Source organism: Lissotriton helveticus, chromosome 1_1, assembly GCF_964261635.1.
Source record: "Lissotriton helveticus chromosome 1_1, aLisHel1.1, whole genome shotgun sequence".
Taxonomy (NCBI): domain Eukaryota; kingdom Metazoa; phylum Chordata; class Amphibia; order Caudata; family Salamandridae; genus Lissotriton; species Lissotriton helveticus.
The window spans coordinates 133,654,782-133,670,785 of NC_136057.1; the positions used below are offsets into that span (position 1 = coordinate 133,654,782).

General features: G+C 55.9%; 1 protein-coding gene across 1 annotated transcript in view; it reads right to left on the minus strand.

Moving 5' to 3' along the window:
* The window catches only part of LOC144770541 (glycerol kinase 3-like), a 175,320-nt gene extending 167,272 nt beyond the window's left edge, over positions 1-8,048 (minus strand). The window contains exon 1 of the mRNA XM_078655264.1: positions 7,720-8,048. The gene's annotated coding sequence lies outside the window, so the exon portion shown is untranslated. The remainder of the gene's footprint in view (positions 1-7,719) is intronic.
* Positions 8,049-16,004: the final 7,956 nt, after the last annotated feature.

Genomic DNA, 16,004 nt, shown 5'->3' on the forward strand with positions numbered 1-16,004 from the left:
TAGAGAGAGACCACAGCAGAGGCGGTAGAGAGAGAGAGACTACAGCAGAGGCAGTAGAGAGAGAGAGACCACAGCAGAGGCGGTAGAGAGAGAGAGAGAGAGACCGCAGCAGAGGTGGTAGAGAGAGACCACAGCAGAGGTGGTAGAGAGAGACCACAGCAGAGGCGGTAGCGAGAGAGAGACCACAGCAGAGGCGGTAGCGAGAGAGAGACCACAGCAGAGGTGGTAGAGAGAGACCACAGCACAGGCAGTAGAGAGAGAGAGACCACAGCAGAGGCGGAAGAGAGAGAGAGAGACCACAGCAGAGGCATTAGAGAGAGAGAGACCACAGCAGAGGCGGTAGCGAGAGAGAGACCACAGCAGAGGCAGTAGAGAGAGGGAGACCACAGCAGAGGCGGTAGCGAGAGAGAGAGAGACCACAGCTGAGGCGGTAGCGAGAGAGAGACCACAGCAGAGGCAGTAGAGAGAGGGAGACCACAGCAGAGGCGGTAGCGAGAGAGAGAGAGACCACAGCAGAGGCGGTAGCGAGAGAGAGACCACAGCAGAGGCGGTAGCGAGAGAGAGACCACAGCAGAGGCGGTAGCGAGAGAGAGACCACAGCAGAGGCGGTAGCGAGAGAGAGACCACAGCAGAGGCGGTAGAGAGAGAGAGACCACAGCAGAGGCGGTAGAGAGAGAGAGACCACAGCAGAGGCAGTAGAGAGCGAGAGACCACAGCAGAGGCAGTAGCGAGAGAGAGACCACAGCAGAGGCAGTAGCGAGAGAGAGACCACAGCAGAGGCGGTAGCGAGAGAGAGACCACAGCAGAGGCGGTAGCGAGAGAGAGACCACAGCAGAGGCGGTAGAGAGAGAGAGACCACAGCAGAGGCATTAGAGAGAGAGAGACCACAGCAGAGGCGGTAGAGAGCGAGAGACCACAGCAGAGGCAGTAGCGAGAGAGAGACCACAGCAGAGGCGGTAGCGAGAGAGAGACCACAGCAGAGGCGGTAGCGAGAGAGAGACCACAGCAGAGGCGGTAGAGAGTGAGAGACCACAGCAGAGGCGGTAGCGAGAGAGAGAGACCACAGCAGAGGCGGAAGAGAGAGAGAGAGAGAGAGACCACAGCAGAGGCGGTAGAGAGACACCACAGCAGAGGCGGTAGAGAGCGAGAAACCACAGCAGAGGAGGTAGAGAGAGAGACCAAAGCAGGGGCAGTAGAGAGAGGGAGACCACAGCAGAGGCGGTAGCGAGAGACCACAGCAGAGGCGGTAGCGAGAGAGAGACCACAGCAGAGGCAGTAGAGAGCAAGAGACCACAGCAGAGGTGGTAGAGAGAGACCACAGCAGAGGTGGTAGAGAGAGACCACAGCAGAGGCGGTAGAGAGAGAGAGAGACCACAGCAGAGGCGGTAGAGAGAGAGAGACCACAGCAGAGGCGGTAGAGAGAGAGAGACCACAGCAGAGGCGGTAGAGAGAGAGAGACCACAGCAGAGGCGGTAGAGAGAGAGAGACCACAGCAGAGGCGGTAGAGAATGACCACAGCAGAGGCGGTAGAGAGCAAGAGACCACAGCAGAGGTGGTAGAGAGAGACCACAGCAGAGGCGGTAGAGAGAGAGAGAGACCACAGCAGAGGCGGTAGAGAGAGAGAGACCACAGCAGAGGCGGTAGAGCGAGAGGCCACAGCAGAGGTGGTAGAGAGAGACCACAGCAGAGGCGGTAGAGAGAGAGAGACCACAGCAGAGGCGGTAGAGAGAGACCACAGCAGAGGCGGTAGAGAGAGACCACAGCAGAGGCGGTAGAGAGAGAGAGAGAGAGAGAGAGAGACCACAGCAGAGGCGGTAGAGAGAGAGAGAGACCACAGCAGAGGCGGTAGAGAGAGAGAGACCACAGCAGAGGCAGTAGAGAGAGAGAGACCACAGCAGAGGCGGTAGAGAGAGAGAGAGACCACAGCAGAGGTGGTAGAGAGAGACCACAGCAGAGGTGGTAGAGAGAGACCACAGCAGAGGCGGTAGAGAGAGAGAGACCACAGCAGAGGCAGTAGAGAGAGAGAGACCACAGCAGAGGTGGTAGAGAGAGACCACAGCAGAGGTGGTAGAGAGAGACCACAGCAGAGGCGGTAGAGAGATAGAGACCACAGCAGAGGCAGTAGAGAGAGAGAGACCACAGCAGAGGCGGTAGAGAGAGAGAGAGAGAGACCGCAGCAGAGGTGGTAGAGAGAGACCACAGCAGAGGTGGTAGAGAGAGACCACAGCAGAGGCGGTAGCGAGAGAGAGACCACAGCAGAGGCGGTAGCGAGAGAGAGACCACAGCAGAGGTGGTAGAGAGAGACCACAGCACAGGCAGTAGAGAGAGAGAGACCACAGCAGAGGCGGAAGAGAGAGAGAGAGACCACAGCAGAGGCATTAGAGAGAGAGAGACCACAGCAGAGGCGGTAGCGAGAGAGAGACCACAGCAGAGGCAGTAGAGAGAGGGAGACCACAGCAGAGGCGGTAGCGAGAGAGAGAGAGACCACAGCAGAGGCGGTAGCGAGAGAGAGACCACAGCAGAGGCAGTAGAGAGAGGGAGACCACAGCAGAGGCGGTAGCGAGAGAGAGAGAGACCACAGCAGAGGCGGTAGCGAGAGAGAGACCACAGCAGAGGCGGTAGCGAGAGAGAGACCACAGCAGAGGCGGTAGCGAGAGAGAGACCACAGCAGAGGCGGTAGCGAGAGAGAGACCACAGCAGAGGCGGTAGAGAGAGAGAGACCACAGCAGAGGCGGTAGAGAGAGAGAGACCACAGCAGAGGCGGTAGAGAGCGAGAGACCACAGCAGAGGCAGTAGCAAGAGAGAGACCACAGCAGAGGCAGTAGCGAGAGAGAGACCACAGCAGAGGCGGTAGCGAGAGAGAGACCACAGCAGAGGCGGTAGAGAGAGAGAGACCACAGCAGAGGCATTAGAGAGAGAGAGACCACAGCAGAGGCGGTAGAGAGCGAGAGACCACAGCAGAGGCAGTAGCGAGAGAGAGACCACAGCAGAGGCGGTAGCGAGAGAGAGACCACAGCAGAGGCGGTAGCGAGAGAGAGACCACAGCAGAGGCGGTAGAGAGCGAGAGACCACAGCAGAGGCGGTAGCGAGAGAGAGAGACCACAGCAGAGGCGGAAGAGAGAGAGAGAGAGAGAGAGAGAGAGACCACAGCAGAGGCGGTAGAGAGACACCACAGCAGAGGCGGTAGAGAGCGAGAAACCACAGCAGAGGCCGGAGAAAGAGAGCGACCACAGCAGAGGCAGTAGAGAGAGACCCCAGCAGAGGCAGTAGAGAGAGAGAGAGAGAGAGAGAGAGACCACAGCAGAGGCGGTAGAGAGACCACAGCAGAGGCGGTAGAGAGCAAGAAACCACAGCAGAGGCCGGAGAAAGAGAGCGACCACAGCAGAGGCAGTAGAGAGAGACCCCAGCAGAGGCAGTAGAGAGAGAGAGAGAGAGAGAGACACCACAGCAGAGGCGGTAGAGAGCGAGAAACCACAGCAGAGGCCGGAGAAAGAGAGCGACCACAGCAGAGGCAGTAGAGAGAGACCCCAGCAGAGGCAGTAGAGAGAGAGAGAGAGAGAGAGACCACAGCAGAAGCGGTAGAGAGAGACCACAGCAGAGGCGGTAGAGAGCAAGAAACCACAGCAGAGGCCGGAGAAAGAGAGAGACCACAGCAGAGGCAGTAGCGAGAGAGAGGCCACAGCAGAGGCGGAAGAGAGAGAGAGAGACCAGAGCAGAGGCAGTAGAGAGCGAGAGACCACAGCAGAGGCCGGAGAAAGAGAGAGACCACAGCAGAGGCGGTAGCGAGAGAGAGGCCACAGCAGAGGCGGAAGAGAGAGAGAGATCACAGCAGAGGCGGAAGAGAGAGAGAGATCACAGCAGAGGCATTAGAGAGAGAGAGACCACAGCAGAGGCGGTAGTGAGAGAGAGACCACAGCAGAGGCAGTAGAGAGAGAGAGACCACAGCAGAGGTGGTAGAGAGAGACCACAGCAGAGGTGGTAGAGAGAGACCACAGCAGAGGCGGTAGAGAGATAGAGACCACAGCAGAGGCAGTAGAGAGAGAGAGACCACAGCAGAGGCGGTAGAGAGAGAGAGAGAGAGACCGCAGCAGAGGTGGTAGAGAGAGACCACAGCAGAGGTGGTAGAGAGAGACCACAGCAGAGGCGGTAGCGAGAGAGAGACCACAGCAGAGGCGGTAGCGAGAGAGAGACCACAGCAGAAGTGGTAGAGAGAGACCACAGCACAGGCAGTAGAGAGAGAGAGACCACAGCAGAGGCGGAAGAGAGAGAGAGAGACCACAGCAGAGGCATTAGAGAGAGAGAGACCACAGCAGAGGCAGTAGAGAGAGGGAGACCACAGCAGAGGCGGTAGCGAGAGAGAGAGAGACCACAGCAGAGGCGGTAGCGAGAGAGAGACCACAGCAGAGGCAGTAGAGAGAGGGAGACCACAGCAGAGGCGGTAGCGAGAGAGAGAGAGACCACAGCAGAGGCGGTAGCGAGAGAGAGACCACAGCAGAGGCGGTAGCGAGAGAGAGACCACAGCAGAGGCGGTAGCGAGAGAGAGACCACAGCAGAGGCGGTAGCGAGAGAGAGACCACAGCAGAGGCGGTAGAGAGAGAGAGACCACAGCAGAGGCGGTAGAGAGAGAGAGACCACAGCAGAGGAGGTAGAGAGCGAGAGACCACAGCAGAGGCAGTAGCGAGAGAGAGACCACAGCAGAGGCAGTAGCGAGAGAGAGACCACAGCAGAGGCGGTAGCGAGAGAGAGACCACAGCAGAGGCGGTAGCGAGAGAGAGACCACAGCAGAGGCGGTAGAGAGAGAGAGACCACAGCAGAGGCATTAGAGAGAGAGAGACCACAGCAGAGGCGGTAGAGAGTGAGAGACCACAGCAGAGGCAGTAGCGAGAGAGAGACCACAGCAGAGGCGGTAGCGAGAGAGAGACCACAGCAGAGGCGGTAGCGAGAGAGAGACCACAGCAGAGGCGGTAGAGAGCGAGAGACCACAGCAGAGGCGGTAGCGAGAGAGAGAGACCACAGCAGAGGCGGAAGAGAGAGAGAGAGAGAGAGAGAGAGACCACAGCAGAGGCGGTAGAGAGACACCACAGCAGAGGCGGTAGAGAGCGAGAAACCACAGCAGAGGCCGGAGAAAGAGAGCGACCACAGCAGAGGCAGTAGAGAGAGAGAGAGACCAGAGCAGAGGCAGTAGAGAGCGAGAGACCACAGCAGAGGCCGGAGAAAGAGAGAGACCACAGCAGAGGCGGTAGCGAGAGAGAGGCCACAGCAGAGGCGGAAGAGAGAGAGAGATCACAGCAGAGGCGGAAGAGAGAGAGAGATCACAGCAGAGGCATTAGAGAGAGAGAGACCACAGCAGAGGCGGTAGCGAGAGAGAGACCACAGCAGAGGCAGTAGAGAGAGAGAGACCACAGCAGAGGTGGTAGAGAGAGACCACAGCAGAGGTGGTAGAGAGAGACCACAGCAGAGGCGGTAGAGAGATAGAGACCACAGCAGAGGCAGTAGAGAGAGAGAGACCACAGCAGAGGCGGTAGAGAGAGAGAGAGAGAGACCGCAGCAGAGGTGGTAGAGAGAGACCACAGCAGAGGTGGTAGAGAGAGACCACAGCAGAGGCGGTAGCGAGAGAGAGACCACAGCAGAGGCGGTAGCGAGAGAGAGACCACAGCAGAGGTGGTAGAGAGAGACCACAGCACAGGCAGTAGAGAGAGAGAGACCACAGCAGAGGCGGAAGAGAGAGAGAGAGACCACAGCAGAGGCATTAGAGAGAGAGAGACCACAGCAGAGGCGGTAGCGAGAGAGAGACCACAGCAGAGGCAGTAGAGAGAGGGAGACCACAGCAGAGGCGGTAGCGAGAGAGAGAGAGACCACAGCAGAGGCGGTACCGAGAGAGAGACCACAGCAGAGGCAGTAGAGAGAGGGAGACCACAGCAGAGGCGGTAGCGAGAGAGAGAGAGACCACAGCAGAGGCGGTAGCGAGAGAGAGACCACAGCAGAGGCGGTAGCGAGAGAGAGACCACAGCAGAGGCGGTAGCGAGAGAGAGACCACAGCAGAGGCGGTAGCGAGAGAGAGACCACAGCAGAGGCGGTAGAGAGAGAGAGACCACAGCAGAGGCGGTAGAGAGAGAGAGACCACAGCAGAGGAGGTAGAGAGCGAGAGACCACAGCAGAGGCAGTAGCGAGAGAGAGACCACAGCAGAGGCAGTAGCGAGAGAGAGACCACAGCAGAGGCGGTAGCGAGAGAGAGACCACAGCAGAGGCGGTAGCGAGAGAGAGACCACAGCAGAGGCGGTAGAGAGAGAGAGACCACAGCAGAGGCATTAGAGAGAGAGAGACCACAGCAGAGGCGGTAGAGAGCGAGAGACCACAGCAGAGGCAGTAGCGAGAGAGAGACCACAGCAGAGGCGGTAGCGAGAGAGAGACCACAGCAGAGGCGGTAGCGAGAGAGAGACCACAGCAGAGGCGGTAGAGAGCGAGAGACCACAGCAGAGGCGGTAGCGAGAGAGAGAGACCACAGCAGAGGCGGAAGAGAGAGAGAGAGAGAGAGAGAGACCACAGCAGAGGCGGTAGAGAGACACCACAGCAGAGGCGGTAGAGAGCGAGAAACCACAGCAGAGGCCGGAGAAAGAGAGCGACCACAGCAGAGGCAGTAGAGAGAGACCCCAGCAGAGGCAGTAGAGAGAGAGAGAGAGAGAGAGAGAGACCACAGCAGAGGCGGTAGAGAGAGACCACAGCAGAGGCGGTAGAGAGCAAGAAACCACAGCAGAGGCCGGAGAAAGAGAGCGACCACAGCAGAGGCAGTAGAGAGAGACCCCAGCAGAGGCAGTAGAGAGAGAGAGAGAGAGAGAGACACCACAGCAGAGGCGGTAGAGAGCGAGAAACCACAGCAGAGGCCGGAGAAAGAGAGCGACCACAGCAGAGGCAGTAGAGAGAGACCCCAGCAGAGGCAGTAGAGAGAGAGAGAGAGAGAGAGAGAGACCACAGCAGAGGCGGTAGAGAGAGACCACAGCAGAGGCGGTAGAGAGCAAGAAACCACAGCAGAGGCCGGAGAAAGAGAGAGACCACAGCAGAGGCGGTAGCGAGAGAGAGGCCACAGCAGAGGCGGAAGAGAGAGAGAGAGACCAGAGCAGAGGCAGAAGAGAGTGAGAGACCACAGCAGAGGCCGGAGAAAGAGAGAGACCACAGCAGAGGCGGTAGCGAGAGAGAGGCCACAGCAGAGGCGGAAGAGAGAGAGAGATCACAGCAGAGGCGGAAGAGAGAGAGAGATCACAGCAGAGGCGGTAGAGAGAGACCACAGCAGAGGCGGTAGAGAGAGACCACAGCAGACGCGGTAGAGAGCGAGAAATCACAGCAGAGGCCGGAGAAAGAGAGAGACCACAGCAGAGGCGGTAGCGAGAGAGAGACCACAGCAGAGGCGGTAGCGAGAGAGAGACCACAGCAGAGGCGGTAGAGAGAGAGAGAGAGACCACAGCAGAAGCGAGAGAGAGAGACCACAGGAGAGGTGGTAGAGAGAGAGAGAGACCACAGCAGAGGCGGAAGCGAGAGAGAGAGACCTCAGCAGAGGGTGCGGAAAACATAGCAGCTAGTGTGCCAGAGAGAGAGCAGAGTGACAAGAGCAGAGGAGGACAGCAGTGGAGCAGATGGGCAGCGCCGTTTTTCACTGGCACACGCAGCATCCAGTGACCTCTGAAGGTCTCCTTGACTGACCCGGAGTGACGGCCGCCTCCTTACCTGAGCGGGGGCCCTGATTCCAGATCCGAGGGAGAGCCCTGGGGAGCCTGGGCCCCTCCTGCGAGGACGGACTCGGGCAGCGCTCAGAGGCAGCAATCAGTCACCTATTACAGCGCTGCGGGCAGTGTGAGGCGCTGTGTGCCACGCGCAGCGCTGCACGCGCCCCTCACTTTAGAGACACAACAAGACCTGGCACTGGTGACCCCGAGACTGACAGCCCCTGGCACCGCTGAGAGAAGGGCTCAGGAGGCTTGCAACACCGGGAGGGCGAGGGCGGGCAGACAGGTTGTGAAACACAGCCAGGCCAGGGCGCCACAGGAGGCTTGCACAAAAATCTAGCGCCAAGGACAGAGGATGAGACAGAGGCGCTAGGGGAGTGACAGAGAATAGGCGCTGAGGGCACTGACGGGGCTCTTTCCCAAGCAGCTGTAAGGAGGGCAGGGCAGTGACGCTGGTGTTAAGAGAGTGACAGGGAAAGTGTACACGAAGCACTGACAGGGCGCTTTCGCAGGAATCTAGCATGTGGCAGTGGCGCTAGGAGTGACAGAGAATGGGCACAGGGGGCACTAACAGGGCTCTTTCGCAGGAATCTAGCGCCAAGGACAGAGCCTGTGACAGTGGCGCTAGGGGAGTGACAGGGAATGGGCTCAAGGGGCTCTGAAGAGCTCATTCCGAAGTAGCTGTAAGGAGGGCAGGGCAGTGACGGTGGTGCTAAGAGAGTGACAGAGAAACTGTACAAGAAGCGCTGACAGGGCGCTTTCGCAAGCAGCCGCCAGGAGGGCAGGGTCGAGGTCAGTGGGTACCAGCAGGAAGCTGAGGCAGTGATTCAGAAGGGACAGGAGCCTGTGACGGTGCATGTACAGAGGCCTGTGACGGGGCTCTGTCGTGCCTGTGATAGGGTGACCAGGTGTCCCGGATTTGCCCAGACGGCTCCTGTTTTTCACCTGCTGTCCGGGCCAATTTCAGGAAATGTAGCCCCTGTCCCAGTTTTTAGAGAGGGGTGACTGAAAACTGGGGGAGTTCAGGGGGGGTTAATGTTTTGCAGAGCAGGGATAGTTAGCAGGTGTTTCAAGAAGCAATCTAATTAACAGGCAAGCTTTTGGGTTTAAAAATTGCATTTTATGAATGTTCTAGCTGCCTCTTCTGTAATTCTCTGCTGAGGAGCGCTGTCATTCTTTGTGCTCGCTTCAAATAAAACGGTAGTCCTTCTTCTATTTGTAGGAAGGTGGATACCTGACTATGGTTACCCCAGATTTTTCGCCTTGTGTTTAGCTGGTTTTTGACTTAGTTGGCCTGGGATCCTGCTAATCAGGGCCCCAGGCTATCTGCTCTCTCTGTAAAATGGACTCCATGTACCTTAGGTACATAACTAATTGGATATTGGGTCACCTTATGAGTCCCTGTATAGTGTACTATAGGTAGCCAGGGCATAGGTGCATCCAAGGCCTACCAGGGGCTGCAGCATATCTTTTGCCACCCCTGGCTGGCCATCCAAACTGACACAACTGGCTGATCACTCAGCGGGGGCAAGGTCGTGTAATCACCCCTTGCTTAGCCCATTAGCCCACTGTTGGAGCCCATTAGCCCACTGTTGGAAATATACGGGATGAAGGTGGTAAGTTCGGCACTTTATGGTGCTGAACTCTGGGGGTTCCAGGACTTAAGAAAGCTGACGCTGGCAGAAAATGAATTTCTGCGGAAAGCTACAAGCGTTCCCATAAGTACCCCGATAACACCACTAATGTGGGATCTTGGAAAAAAGACGGTGCAAGATCTTGCCTTCCTACGGCCATTACTGTACTGGCGCCGTCTATGGTCCACTGAAGAACTACGGCATTATGCCCATGGGCTGAGGGAAATAATGATCATGGATTCATGCCAGAAAATTCCTTGGCTGAAGGCCATTCGGTCTTTACTTTTCAAAATGGGAATGAGGGAACTCTGGGACGACCCAGAAAACACTATATTCCCCTCCAAAAAAATTGCAAAAGAAAAGTATTGGGAGATGGTGCTTACAGATGCAAGGACAAAGGGACTCTCCCCGCACTTAACTAGCCGATTTCTGGAAATAAAAGCCCGACCGAAGCTGGAACCATATTGGGACACTATCGGAAAACAGCAGGACCGTAAGAAATGAAATGAAATGAAAATAATATTTATAAAGCGCAACAATTGCCCTGAGGCGTCCAGGCGCTGACACTGAACAGAAGGTACCCTCAAAAGGTTACTAATTGCTAAAGAGGAAAGTTTTAAGTTGTTTCCGGAAGCTGGTTAGATTGGGGTTGTCTCGCATCTTTAGAGGGAGGGTATTCCAGAGTTTAGACACATTATACGAGAATGAGCGTCCTCCTGCTCTGGCTCTAAAGATTCTGGGAATTTTGGCTAGTGAAGCAGTTGAGGAACGGAGTGCCTTGTTGGGCAGATAAGGAGAGATCAAGGCACGGTTGATTTCTGGGCCCATTTTCCAGAAAGTCTGATGGGCAATGCATAGAGCCTTAAACTTCACTCTATCCCTGACAGGTAGCCAGTGTAAGGTTCTTAGGCCATTTTTTGTAGAGTATAGTCTGGTGCCCCAAGATATAGTGCATTATTAAAATCCAGACGGGATTGGACAAGGCCCTGTATAATTATTTGTCTGGCCTCGGGTGGAAGAAGGGGGAGAATTTTTTTAATCACCCTGAGGAGGCCGAAACAGGTAGCCGACACCTTGGTGGCCTGTGTGTTAAGGCTCAACGATTTATCGAGCCATACTCCCAGACTTTTGATGTTATCCCTCGGGGGTGGGGCAGCACCCATGCTTGTGGGCCATATCAGCTCCAAAGCAGAGGGGGCCGCCGGGCCCAGGAGCATGAGCTCGGTTTTATCGTTGTTGAGTTTCAGACACGAGCTCGTCATCCAGCTTTTTACATCCTCCAGGCATGCCGCTAGATTGGGTGGTGAAAGAAGGCCGCTCTTCGGTGCAAGGGAGACCACCAGCTGGGTGTCGTCCGCATAGGAGATGATATTAACACCATGCGGACGAACAATCCCAGCCAGCGGCCTCATGTATGCGTTGAAGTGCGTGGGGCTCAAGGATGAGCCCTGCGGGACTCCACACCCCAGAGGCCTACTAGATGATACGGAGATGCCGTCGAAGACCTGGAAGGTTCTGTCCGAAAGCTCTATTTCCAACTAAGAGTAGGTACCCTTCCTGTAAGATCTTTTACAGCTAAATGGGCAGGAGAAAACGGTAACGACAGATGCCCTAAGTGTGGGGAGGAACAAGAGTCATTAAGTCACTTTCTTTTTTTTGTCCTTTGTATTCGGCACCCAGATCGATGTGGATAAAACCTATATGCAAATTGTTTGGTATGCATAGACATCAAGAGGCGCTAAGAATCTTATGCACTGACCCGATGCCTTTAATTGCTGTCGCTATGGCTAAATTTCTGAAATGGGCCTGGGTAATTCGTGCAAAACAAATAGCGGGAGGCATATGAATTTCAGTTGATTTATACTTGCAATATTTTGAGGGCTGTTTTATGAACTTTTCTGTAATACTCCCCTGGACCAAATGCACACTGATGAGTTTGTTTTTAGGATTTATGAACTAATGTAAGAATATATTCGGCAATAGTCCAATGTAGTTTAATACCTTTTAATATTTATGTATATGTTTTTATGGATTTTTAATCTAAAATTGTGTATTTTATGTATACTTTTATGACTTAAATTGTCGAATAAAGTTATTATGAATGAATATACTCTTAAGTGCATTATAATCCTCGCGGTTATTGCTAACTTTGGTTTGGCTTTATCAAAACATGTTGTGTAAGGTGTCATATGCTTTGGAATACTACCCCCTCACCAGTTCTGGTGACGGGGGTAGCATTCCACCCTTCTAGAGGGAAAAGACATGTTACTTCCATTAATCCCGGTTAAGGTTAACCAGAGCCTCAGCATCACAAAATGGATGTTGCTGCCACAGACACAAGTCTGACCTCCTGCTGCTGGGAGTCCTTCCAGCGAGGGAGGTTTGGACAATAGGTTTCCTGTCACAGGGAGGTGCTAGCACCACCCCAGACAGTAGATAGTGGATTGGGGCAGGGAGGGTTGAATGAAATGAGACACTGCCTGGGCCACACAAGGTATCCCCTGCATAGGCCAGTTCAAACCGGTGCTGGGGCACTCCAGCCCCAGCTCTGGCGGGAAACTGGACAAAGGGAAAGGGGTGTAACCACCCCTTCCTGGGTCCCACCCATAGGAGGGACCTAGCAGGTAATCCAGCCCCTAGATTTGGTATATAGGTAGGAGCTGTGGCCTTAGACTTTAGATCATCCTGACTGAAACTCTGATATGAAACTCTGGACCCTTTGACATCCTACTTGATGTAGAAGACTGAAGAATCTCCCTTGTGGTCAAGGAGTGACCACTCTGTGTAAGAAGGCACCATCAAGCGCTCAATGGTTTGCTTTGTCGTTGCTCCCGCCGGAGCTTGAACACAGAGCCTGACAAGACCTGGACTTCCAGACTTCCTTCGACCCAATCCACAGCCACAGCAAAGCTGAGACCCGTGGAGACGACGCGAGACGTGGGACCGGCCATCTTGGAAAGCCAGGGAATTGCTTTCCGTGCAACTTCTGAGGCACCCTCGAAGTTGTGCATTGGGGATTGAGAAGCCATAGCCCCGAGCACTAAGCACACTGAAGATCATCTCTCCACACTCACCGAGTGCTGCGTGGGGCATTTTCCTGCTCGATGCATCTGTCTGGTCACTTGCCCGTTCGCTAGTGGCCTCTGTGACAACGAAATCTACAATCTACACCACTGGTCTGGTTGCTCCAGACTGGCCCTTGCTTCCCTGTGAAGGAGAAGCCCCTCAGTCCTTGCTGGCCTGAGTAAGAAGCCGTCTTCGATTCCTCCGTGGGTTGCATTTGCCAAGGCCTGTTGACTCTGAATCGAGAACCGACACCGCCATCAGAGAGAACCTTTGTGGGACAGTCCGTGCCTAGCTCCTGGTCATTGTCGATACCTCCTGGTCCACGTGACAGCGTAGATAAGCTTCACGACATCACCTGATCGCAACCCGACATCGCCTGGTTCCTACCTGGTTCCTTCCTGGTCACTGGCTAGTGACCCAGACTCTGTCCCCTCTGCTTTCAGGTACTCTACATCTTCGATCCACCCTTGGATCCAACCGGACTCTTCTCTCCTGGTCGCCTGCAGCATCTTTTCCCCAAGGCTCCATAGAACTCCACGACGAAACCCGACACACTTTGACACCTATGCACCCGCTTCCTGTGGGTGAGGTAACGCGAGTACTGCGGTGCTCCTGTGTAGGTTTACTCTCCTAGTATCCTAGTTTTAAGTGGTTTAGTTCTAGTCCAGTTGGAAGACTCCTAACTCTTTAACTTTCTAACTTTACGCACCCATTGACTTTTATAGGTGCACACGTGTGCATTTAGACACTGCACCCTCATCCTGTGGGCCTCCTGCTCCCTAACTACTGTTAGTCCAGTGTAGCCCCAGCGATTCCCAAGGCCTAGGCCTTACCATTGTTCGTGACGTGGTACTTATACCACTATTTTAGTATATGGTTTAATGGGCCACCAGGGCCTATCCATATTGTGCAACTTATTGTATGTTATATTAAGTTCCTTGTTATACGCTTGTGCTTGTTTAGAAATAAATACATATATATTTTGAATATATAACCTGTGTGGTGTCCTTTCATTTGGTATTAAAAGGTTTGCATATGGTAAAACAGCTGGCTTCACATGCCCTCTTGAGTTTAGCCTAAGACTGCTTTTGTCCATGCTACCACTAGGATAGCTGATCTATAAGGTTGACTTTACAACCATCACCATAAGGGTTGTTTGGACTGGTGCAAGGTACTCACTAGAATAGTGAACATCATATACCAGGCCAACTTCTCACACTATTTTCGTAAAATGTCCCGGTTTTTGGATTTAAAATTCTGGTCGCCCTAGCCTGTGATATTGTGCAGTGACTGGGGGCAGCGACAGGGGCAGTGACAGGGGGCAGTGACAGGTCCTCTGACCAGGCCGTTAAAATAGGTGGTGAGAGGGGCCAGTGACAGGGCCTCAGGCATGGAAGTGACAGGGGGCAGTGACAGGGCCTCTGACGTGGCTGTGAAATTAGGCAATGACAGGGCCTCTGAGGTGGCAGTGACATTACGCAGTAAGAGGGGGCAGTGACAGGGCCTCTCGCATGGCATTAGGCAGTGACAGGGGGCAGTGACAGGCCCTCTGACGTGGCAGTGAAAGGGGCAGTGGCAGGGTCTCTGACGTGGCAGTAACAGGGGGCAGTGACAGGGCCTCTGACGTCGACGTGACATTAGACAGTGATAGGTGGCAGTGACAGGGGGCAATGACAGGGGGCAGTGACAGGGTCTCTGACGTGGCAGTAACAGGGGGCAGTGACAGGGCCTCTGACATGGCAGAAACAGGGGGCAGTGACAGGGCCTCTGGCGTGGCCGTGACATTGGCAGTGACAGGGCCTCTGAAGTGGCCGTGACAGGGGCAATGACAGGGGGCAGTGACATGGTCTCTGACGTGGCAGTAACAGGGGGCAGTGACAGGGCCTCTGACGTGGCAGTAACAGGGGGCAGTGACAGGGCCTCTGACGTCGACGTGACATTAGACAGTGATAGGTGGCAGTGACAGGGGGCAGTGACAGGGCCTCTGACGTGGCAGTAAAAGGGGGCAGTGACAGGGCCTCTGATGTCGACGTGACATTAGACAGTGATAGGTGGCAGTAACAGGGGGCAGTGACAGGGCCTCTGACGTGGCAGTAACAGGGGGCAGTGACAGGGCCTCTGACGTCGACGTGACATTAGACAGTGATAGGTGGCAGTGACAGGGGGCAGTGACAGGGCCTCTGACGTGGCAGTAACAGGGGGCAGTGACAGGGCCTCTGATGTCGACGTGACATTAGACAGTGATAGGTGGCAGTAACAGGGGGCAGTGACAGGGCCTCTGACGTGGCAGTAACAGGGGGCAGTGACAGGGCCTCTGACGTCGACGTGACATTAGACAGTGATAGGTGGCAGTGACAGGGGGCAGTGACAGGGCCTCTGACGTGGCAGTGACAGGGGGCAGTGACAGGGCCCCTGACGTGGCAGTGACAGGGGGGCAGTGACAGGGCCTCGGGCATGGAAGTGACAGGGCCTCTGACGTGGCAGTGACAGGGGGCAGTGACAGGGCCTCTGGCGTGGCCGTGACAAGGGGCAGTGACAGGGCCTCTGGCGTGGCCGTGACAGGGGGCAGTGACAGGGCCTCTGACGTGGCCGTGACAGGGGGCAGTGACAGGGCCTCTGACGTGGCAGTGACAGGGGGCAGTGACAGGGCCTCTGATGTGGCAGTGACAGGGGGCAGTGACAGGGTCTCTGACGTGGCAGTGACAGGGCCTCTCACGTGGCAGTGACAGGGGGCAGTGACAGGGCCATGGGCATGGAAGTGACAGGGGGCAGTGACAGGGCCTCTGACGTGGCAGTGACAGGGGGCAGTGACAGGGGCTCTGGCGTGGCCGTGACAGGGGGCAGTGACAGGGCCTCTGGCGTGGCCGTGACAGGGGGCAGTGACAGGGCCTCTGAGGGGGCAGTGACAGGGCCTCTGACGTGGTCGTGACAGGGGGCAGTGACAGGGCCTCTGACATGGCGGTGACAGGGGGCAGTGACAGGGCCTCTGACGTGGCAGTGACAGGGGGCAGTGACAGGGCCTCTGACGTGGCAGTAACAGGGGGCAGTGACAGGGCCTCTGATGTCGACGTGACATTAGACAGTGATAGGTGGCAGTGACAGGGGGCAGTGACAGGGCCTCTGGCATGGCAGTGACAGGGTGCAGTGACAGGGCCTCTGGCGTGGCAGTGACAGGGGCAGTTACAGGGCCTCTGACGTGGCCGTGACAGGGCCTCTGACGTGGCAATGACAGGGGGCAGTGACAGGGCCTACAGGGGGCAGTGACAGGGCCTCTGGCGTGGCCATGACATTGGCAGTGACAGGGCCTCTGGCGTGGCCGTGACAGGGGGTAGTGACAGGGCCTCTGGCGTGGCAGTGACAGGGGGCAGTTACAGGGCCTCTGATGTGGCCGTGACAGGGGGCAGTGACAGGGCCTCTGGCGTGGCCGTGACAGGGGGCAGTGACAGGGCCTCTGGCGTGGCAGTGACAGGGGGCAGTGACAGGCCCTCTGACGTGGCAGTGAAAGGGGCAGTGACAGGGTCTCTGACGTGGCAGTAACAGGGGGCAGTGACAGGGCCTCTGACGTCGACGTGACATTAGACAGTGA